The sequence below is a fragment of the Sycon ciliatum genome, chromosome 8 (genome assembly GCF_964019385.1).
Source record: "Sycon ciliatum chromosome 8, ocSycCili1.1, whole genome shotgun sequence".
NCBI lineage: Eukaryota > Metazoa > Porifera > Calcarea > Leucosolenida > Sycettidae > Sycon > Sycon ciliatum.
The window spans coordinates 20,920,283-20,929,586 of NC_088650.1; positions in this window are offsets into that span (position 1 = coordinate 20,920,283).

Here is a 9,304-nt window from a genome sequence, read left to right on the forward strand (position 1 = left end):
GCACCACTGATATTTTTGCCAGGCTTGTATGCACATCGGCCGATCCGGGCTTGCATAGAAGCCAGGCTTCTACGCTCGACACGCGTAGATCTACCACTGACTACCGGTATGGCGGCAGTTTTACTATGCACTGTACATAGCGCATGCACTCTTGACCTACCCGATCCGCGCTTGCATAGAAGCCAGGCTTCTACGCGCGACAGGCTTATATGCATTGACCCGTTTGATTTTCAGGCTTCTATCCGCGATGTGCTTGTATGCAAACCCGGCTTTTATCCGCGACTTTACGGTACTTTTTGTCATTTTATGCTTTTCTTATCATGCTTTTCATGATTTCCTATATTGCCAGACTGATCAATGGCTAAATCTAAACATATGCATGTTCAGATGAATGTTCAATGACATCTAACATCTCTAAAAGTAATTGCTAATTGTTTCATTCTCAGGCTAACACTTAATTTGGACCTGTCACTAACCAGTAAAATGCTATTAACGTAAAACTGAATCAGTCTGAACTAAATCTATCAAATCGAAATCTGACGAAAACTCTTGTCTTCAAGAAGGGATAATAGGTAAATTAATTTGGATTGCATGGCGGATAACTCCAGGGCATTTGATAGCAAATTCAGCCACCGTCCATGATGGGTACACAACTCAAAAGCCTCAATGCATACTCTTTCTGATTGTGTGATACAAAATACAACAAGTTTTTGCCAACTACTACGACGTGTTCGTTACGATCCGCCTTAGTTGGGACTCTCTGTTTGGGCTGGCACCATCTTGGCTTCTGCTGTTCGGCATCTTGCCTTCTGATTGAGATGCTTACACACACACACACACACACACATCTTGTCTCGAGGGTGTCATACACTTGACATGTTTTCTTATTGTACTACTTGTTACCTGTGTTTTCTCCCATGATCATACTGGTCATGGGAGGTTATTCTAGACTCCAGGGCTCAGTCCAAGGACGCACTGATGGCCATGTTCATGAGGCTTCCATCATTCGGTTTGCAACGGTAGGTAGCTTTGGGTCACATGCTCTAGGTGAGGGTCGATTTAATTATTGGTATTTGTGTAGAATTGACATTGTGCACCACAATCTCGTCTTCTCGTATCTTTTTACGTCACTGCATCCGGCACCCGATGATTCAAGGCTAAGTCTGAAACACCATCATGGGAAACCTTCCTTTTTCTGCTTGTCAACTTATCTTGTATGCTGTGGACCTTCTGTTTGTTTGTTTTTCACTCCAGCCAGGGCAATCTGAAGCTAGTGTGCAGTTTCCGGATGTACGTACATGCCATCGCTTGCGCATGTCGTACTGTCTACAATCTTCCCTTGTCCAGTGCTGCACTGTTCGTGGATACTGATCACACTCTGACCACACTCCAGTAAGGTAAAGATCTACGTGTAGCACTCCGTGTTGTGTTGCTGTTGAGTTTTCACTGCTGCACTCGGCCATGTCCTAGGCTGGAACTAGATAGCTAAAATGAAATGGTCTATTCTTACCAAGCGGTTCCGATCTCGCTGTGATTTTTCCTGTGAAATTGCCTGCATCCTTCAACCATTGTTACATCTGTCTTTCCAGCCTTGTTTAATGGTATCTCTTCAATCTCTTTCAATGACAGTGGGGTCAAGTGACTCGATGGTCGCACTATTGAACATGTTTGACTGTGCAGGCCCGTCGCACCGACTTTAGAGGTGGGGCGGCCATGGAAGGGGGTCCGGGGGTCCCCCGGCGGGAAATATTTTTAAAAATTGAAGCCAATTGCAAGCATTTCCGGGTATTTGGTGCCATTTCAGTGTACGGTAACTACAATGAAAGTCTTTTTGATTCTGCAACAAACGAAGAAGACACTACGATCGGGGACAAACATTACCCTCCCCAAGCTGCGATCATTGTGCTTTGTTGCAATGTGCTCCAAAAAAAAAAAAACAGCCGAAAAAGTTGGGCGGCCTCAGCCGCCCCGGCTGTGACGGCCTTGCTGTGGGTATATCTTCTGATCAGGGAGTAGCCTGGAGGTAGTCTCAAATGCACACACATCGTGATTTTACGCCACGATTAGCAGGGAGATGGTTTCATCACACATGTTGGAATACCTTCCATCTGATTGGGAGATTTTGCACCACTGATCAAGCATATGATCTTTCAAATGCATCAAGTTTCCGCATCACAAGTGTATAATAGAGAGGTTCCGCATAACGTAATGACGTTAGTAAAAAACGTAGTCGATCTACGGAAAGTCTTACGGAAACTACATGCGCATCTGTGTTCCGCCATACAGAGTTTTCAAATCACGTAGCTGCCCTTGGCAACTCTGAACGCGGCAGTGTACGACCAGATCGACCTGGGGAGAGAGTCATAAATTTGTACCCCAATCCACTTACGGACCAGCTACGTTATCAGAGCCCTATCTACGTACTCTACGTAGACAACTTTCCGTAAGTGGAGTGCAAACTCGCGAATTCACGGGTTTTCCCCGCCCACTAACGTTAAGTTGCTCAACTTTACGTAGTGCGGAACCTCTCTAATATCTACAAACTAGAACTTTGTGCATAGTTTGGGGATCGTACACATATTGATGTTCATCGACCTGTCCTGTTTTGTCCGAGTACCTTTGCCACAGTTCTGTGTCTCTGTATGTTTACTACAGGAAAGGTGCAAACACTTCACACTCAAGCATGCATTGAAGGTGCATCATCAAGATGCGCAACATCCCCTATGCTTCATCATCTGAGGACACAAATGACTACTTTCAAACCAGACTGCAACAAGGTACTACATTTGTGCCATAAAACAATCCGTGACTTACTGATTGCCTGTACTACATTTGTGCCATCAAACATTCTGTGACTTCTAGTACTCGTTGCTTTATTCAGTGTGTTACTAAGGAAACGACCCCTCACTGCTTGTTGTGCCAATGTCTTGTTTATAAAATTGAAAGAAACTGTGTGGAGCCAGCACAGAGATCACCGATAGGGAGGTTTCACTCTACGTCATTACGTTTGAAAGTCTATACGTCGTATGTGCCTAGGAGAGAGGGCAACTTTCATACATAAATCTCTCTACCGATGTCCGTAGTAATGCGCTTTCCTATGTTTGGTCCTCAGTAGGACTTTTGTATGTTTTTCGCAGTCTCTTGTTTGGGGGGAGGGGGGCGGGGGTGACTGTGTAATGGATGTGCTTCATGTGGAAACTTCCAAATTACCTAGGTTCATGTGTTGTCCTAAAGGTGCGCTAATCGTTTGTTCCTAACTACAGTCAAACCTCGTTAGGACGAACACTGATACGGCGAACTTTCCATTAGTACGAACTAGGGCCAATCCTGTGGTTGGCCAGGCATCAATCAAGTCAAAATTATTCATTTACGACGAACTTCTGTACAGCGGACTTTCGCAAAGACGAACTTATTTCAAGTGTGGTCATGTACATGTAGTACGAACTTTCGGTCCACGAGCATGCGCCTGCGCTGGTTGCCTTTTCTTTCTTTCTTTTTTTTCGAGGCCATAATTATTATTGTACGTACAGTGCAAATTGTTTTGAAGCATGTTTTGGACAAAATCAGCGCGTTGTACGAACTTTCGGCACAGTCATGATTCATTGCACATTGTCATTGTACTTACTAGTACCTGTTTCTGGCTTATGCTAAGAATAACACGCTTCCTATGTACTACAGCATGCACCTTACAATCCATATGATAATCATATGCATATCGATTTTTGTCAGATCTGGATAAGAAGAACTCCCGATAAGACAAAGAAACTTGTTCAGTCCCTTGAAGTTCGTCCTAACAAGTTTGACTGTACTTTTTGTCATTTTATGCTTTTCTTCACCATGGTTTTCATGATTTTGTAAATTACCAAACTGATCAATGGCTAAATCTAAACAGATGCATGCTCAGATGAATGTTCAGTGAAATCTAACATCTCTAAATATATTTGCTACTTGTTCCATTCTCTAACAGTTTTAAGATTGACCTGTCACTAACCAGTAAAATTATTTTTACTATTAACGTTAACTTAAAGAGTAAAACTGAATCAGACTGAACTAAATCTATGATATCGAAATCTGACTAAATCTATAGAATCGAAATCTGACCAAAACTCTTGTCTTCAAGAAGGGATAATAGGTATTAATTTGGATTGCATGGCGGATAACTCCAGGGCATTTGATAGCAAATTCAGCCTCCGTCCATGATGGATACACAACTCAAAGCCTCAATGCATACCCTTTCTGATTGCGCGATACACAATGCAATACTTTTTGCCCACTACGTGTTGGTTACGATCCGCTATTTGGGACTCTCTGTTTGGGCTGGCACCATCTTGTACACTGCTCTTTTTCTTGCCTTCTTTTGATCGAGACGCTTCCACACACATACATCTTGTCTTGAGGGTGTTACACACGTGGTGTGCACATTTTCTTATTGTACTACTTGTTGTGATGATCGATTAAGTTAGTGAAACTCGGAGTTACGAAACCACAACTGCTCGTTCTGCTGTCTGTGTACTACTTGTTACTTTTGTTTTCTCCCATGACCATTTTATGGTCATGGGAGGTTATTCTAGACTACAGGGCTCCAAGGACGCACTGATGGCCATGTTCATGAGGCTTCCATCACTCGGTTTGCAACGGTAGGTAGCTTTGGGTCACATGCTCTAGGTGAGGGTCGATTCAATTATTGGTATTTGTGTAGAATTGACATTCTGCACCACAATCTCGTCTTCTCGTATCTTTTTACGTCACTGCATCCGGCACCCGATGATTCAAGGCTAAGTCAAACACCATCATAGGGAACCTTCCTTCTTCTGCTAGTCAACTTATCTTGTATGCTGTGGATCTTCTGTTTGTTTGTTTTTCACTCCAGCCAGAGCAATCTGAAGCTAGTGTGTAGTTTCCGGATGTACGTATTTGAAGTACAAGCAATAGCTTGCCCATGTCGTACTGTCTACGATCTTCCCTTGTCCAGTGCTGCACTGTTCGTGGATACTGATCACACTCTGACCACACTCCAGTAAGGTGAAGATCTACATGTAGCACTCCGTGTTGTGTTGGTGTTGAGTTTTCAGATCTGCACTCGGCCATGTCCTAGGCTGGAACTAGATAGCTAAAATGAAATGGTCTATTCTTACCAAGCGGGTCCAATCTCGCTGTGATTTTTCCTGTGAAATTGCCTGCATCCTTCAACCATTGTTACATCTGTCTTTCCAGCCTTGCTTTATGGTATCTCTTGTCAGTTTCTTCCAATGGCAGTGTGGCCAAGTGACTGCACGGTCACACTATTGAACATGTTTGTGAGGTCTTTTCTGATTTAGGGAGTAGCGGTAATCTCAAATGTACATATCCAGTCAGATCTCGCTTAATGATAGCTTGCATGCCGTCCTACCGGTAGGACTCAAGAAATCGCGCTGCAAAAGTGCTTTTGGTTGAGAAATTTCTTGAAACAATTGTTGAGATGAGGTCTTTGTCAGGCAAAGTAATGGCGCAAAATGCAAGGCTATGTCCAGTGCATTGCATACGCGCAATTTTATCAATTGTCAAAATGGCCGCACATACTCCTGTCGGAGCGCTAGCAACTCTGTCCAAAGTGAATTTTGACCATGGCACATCAATCGTGGTGAGGTACTAATGTTTTTATTAGTCTGCCAAGGCAGTGGAATGCATAATTCCATACACCGTTTCCATGGTTACCATGGGCTGTTACCATGGAATTTCGTAGTATGCCTTGTGCGATCATGTCTAAAATTTGTGGACTCCTTCATTAGCCCCTGAGCAACAGTTAAGGGTCAAGTTTAGGGTCAATGTTAGAACAGAGGCCATGCAGCATGTCTGTGTATGATGGTCCTACCGGTAGGACCGAGGTCTATGCAAGCTATCATTAACCGCACATATCCATTTTCCGCTAAAATGCCCGGATAGGCAAGGGAACTGAACACCGGTTATGTTGGCTGCACCGCGTATGCTGTAAATCTGTAACCAGCTATTTTCTTCGGGATGGTGAGGGAACCGGATAAAAGAGGACCGGATGAGCGAGGTCTGACTGTATTGTGTGATTTCCTACGACGATGGGCAGGGAAATGGTTTCATCACACATGTTGGAATACCTTCCATCTGATTGGGAGATTTTGCACCACTGATCAAGCATATGATCTTTCAAATGCATGTTCTGCATCACAAGTGTATACAATATCTACCGTTGAAACTAGAACTTTGTGTATAGTGTGAGGATCATATACATATTGATGTTCATCGACCTGTCCTGTTTTGTCCGAGTACCTTTGCCACAGGTCTGTGTCTCTGTATGCTTACTACAGGAAAGGTGCAAACACTTCACACACAAGCATGCATTGAAGGTGCATCATCAAAATGTGCAGCATACGCTACGTTTCATCATCTTAAGGACACAAATGACTACTTTCAGACCAGCCTGCAATAAGGTACTACATTTGTGCCATCTAACATTCTGTGACTTACTCATTGCTTTATTCAGTGTGTTACTGAGGAAACGACCCCCGGCTGCTTATTATGCCCATGTCTTGTTTATGAAATTGAAAGAAACTGAGTGGAACCAGATACAGAGACAAACCAATAGGGAGGTTTCGCTCTACGTAATTACGTATGAAAGTCTGTATGTCGTACGTGCCGGGGAGCGAGGGCAACTTTCATCCATAAATCTCTCTACCGATGTGCGCAGGAAAGCGCTTTCCTACGTTCGGCCCTCAGTTGGATTTTTTGTATGGTGTTTGCAGTCTCTGGGTTTTATCCATGGCAAAGTTCAAGCTGCGCACAAATACAAGGTCCACAGCAGGAGGAAAAATACCCTTCTATAATGTATATGTACTAGTAAATCTGGAGAATGTGGTCTAGGTCCGTGGTGCATGCGGTGGGCGCATGCAGCGGATGCGACTCCAATGTAGCAAGGCATGCTTCAGATCACGGAGAAATCACGTAGAGCGAAACCCAACAGCACGGATTATCACATATGAAAATTACGTGCAGTTTCTATGTAAGTTTCATACGCAATTATGGAGCAAAACCTCCCCGATGCCCCGCGGGTAGCTAGCAAGAGGGCTGCTTCTTACCTCGAGCTTTGTGTAGCACATGTCGATTCGATTATTGGATAACAAATACTTGGTCCGCGTCAGCAATATTGTCGCTTATCTTTCAGCTTTGTTTTTATGTCGCCAATGCTCACTTGGCAGCCGATTTCATCCCAATTTTGGTTAATAAGTTAGTTTGCTAGTACCTGAAAGATCTAGCTAGATTTCGAGTGGATTTTGAGAGCGACGGGTGGGTGATTCTGATTGATACAGCGCCGCATCAAAATAATTTATCTTGTCACATTGCACAGGCAAGAGCAGCGTGACGCACAAGAAAGTAATCGGCTACTCGGAATCAGTTCTATTTTGCAGAACGGTCCACATCGCTCACCTCAGGGATCGCTCGCCAAGCTGAGATCGCAGTTCCCTCACCTCCAGCTCAACGCTTGGAGTATCCAGCGCATCGAGGAGATTTCCAATTACTGTATGCATCGTCATTCAAAATAGAATATTGCAAAGATCAGCGACTGATTTGAACCACGCAGACAGTCGTGCTGCCCACGCAAAGTCCTACAGAGAAGGTGACCATCACGATCGACTTCCCTTTAGGAAATAACCAGGCGGCGAGAGAGGAAGAGAGATGAGTTTGCGAGAGTGGCGGTCCCGAGCAAAAATATTTGTCACCAGCGCTAAGAGCAGCAACGAGGACCAAAAAAAGTATGAACCCTTCCTTGGACAATATATTCCTCCTCGTTAGTTGTCATTCTATACCTTGCCTTCCATCATAAGAAAGTTGTAATACCTCAAGTGCACGCGTTGATGTCCCAAGTCTAAGTTCAAATTGACGAAAGATAAGCGACAATATTGCTGACGCGGACCAAGTAAGATCGGTTATTACAAGTACACCCGGAGTCCCTGGAGTGAAAGTTGATCGCACGATGAATAGAAGGAGAGGATAAAGCCGTTTTTTGTTCAACAGCTTACAGCCGAACAAATGAACAGTGCTTACTTAGCTCCGTCCCTGGCATTTGTCACTCTTCGAGGTCAATTCCCTTTGGTATGAGCTAAAGCGTATCCATAGAAGCTATGTGTGCTTTGAGTTTGAGGATTGGTGTTCCATTCTTATCGGTCTTCGATTATGTTCTCCACCCTATTTGAGTTCTTCTTACCATCTTTATAGAGGACTCTTTATGCCAGGTTAATAGTAGTCGGTTTAGTTATACTCTCTGATGAGTGACTCAAAACTCTGAGTAACAACAGAGAGAAGACTTTGTTGTTCCGCTGCTGTGGGCTTGTTGTGTTACATACTTGGCCCGGTTCATCGCAATTGTCGCTTATCTATCGCCACCAAGAACAGAAGTTTTTTTACCGCTGTGTGAAATTTCATAAAAATAAATAAATTTCACGGTTCGCGTGAGACTCGGCTTCCAGCCGAGTTTTCCGCATCCTTCGTGGGAACGCCACCACCCTCTAGGATCAAATGCAGCGCCTAAACGGTGATAGGTGAGTAGATCAGACCCACCACCAAGTGGTTAAAGACCGAAATCTCATTAGCTGCATCCAATAGGCATAGTGAATAAGCAAAACACATGAATACTCTCCGAAAAAGAAAAAAATTCAACAATCGAATCTGATGAAACGAGTTGAAGAAATGAAGCAAGGCCAAGGTTACAAAATATACAAAAAATATACGAAAGAAACAGCGATGGAGCGCGTTCTTGCACTCACGCTTTCACGGGTCCTGAGTTTATCCGACTCTGTATCACTTGAGTTGCTGTCACTTGAGCTGACATTCGTTGGTGTGTTTAGCTGCTGGTGTAGAGTATCTCTTGCTTTCTCTGCCTGGCGTATGGCAGCGATGGGAAAGGGACAGTTGTGGCTGTCACTTCGACGTTTTGAGGAAGGCAGGCAGCTTGACCTGTGTGTTGCTATCGTGTGTTTCAACAATGCCTTCGAATGAGGCACACTGCCCTCTCCAAACAGCTGTCGTACGCCCCACTGGACATGCTGACCAGCTGCAGGAGTGCCAGCGCCACGACAGAACAACCTAAGCTTCTCTGGCATCGCATCGAAAACACCGTTCCTCTCCAGTATAACTCTGCCGTGACTGTCACGCTCGCCAGGTCAGGATGTCGAGTTCCCCTGCTACAGGTCCGGTCTTCGAGCTGCTACAGGTCCGGTCTTCGAGCTGCTGCATGCCCTTGGCTTTCGCTGCAGTGAATGGTTCCATTCACTGCAGCGAAAAGTTCCCCAATTTCCCA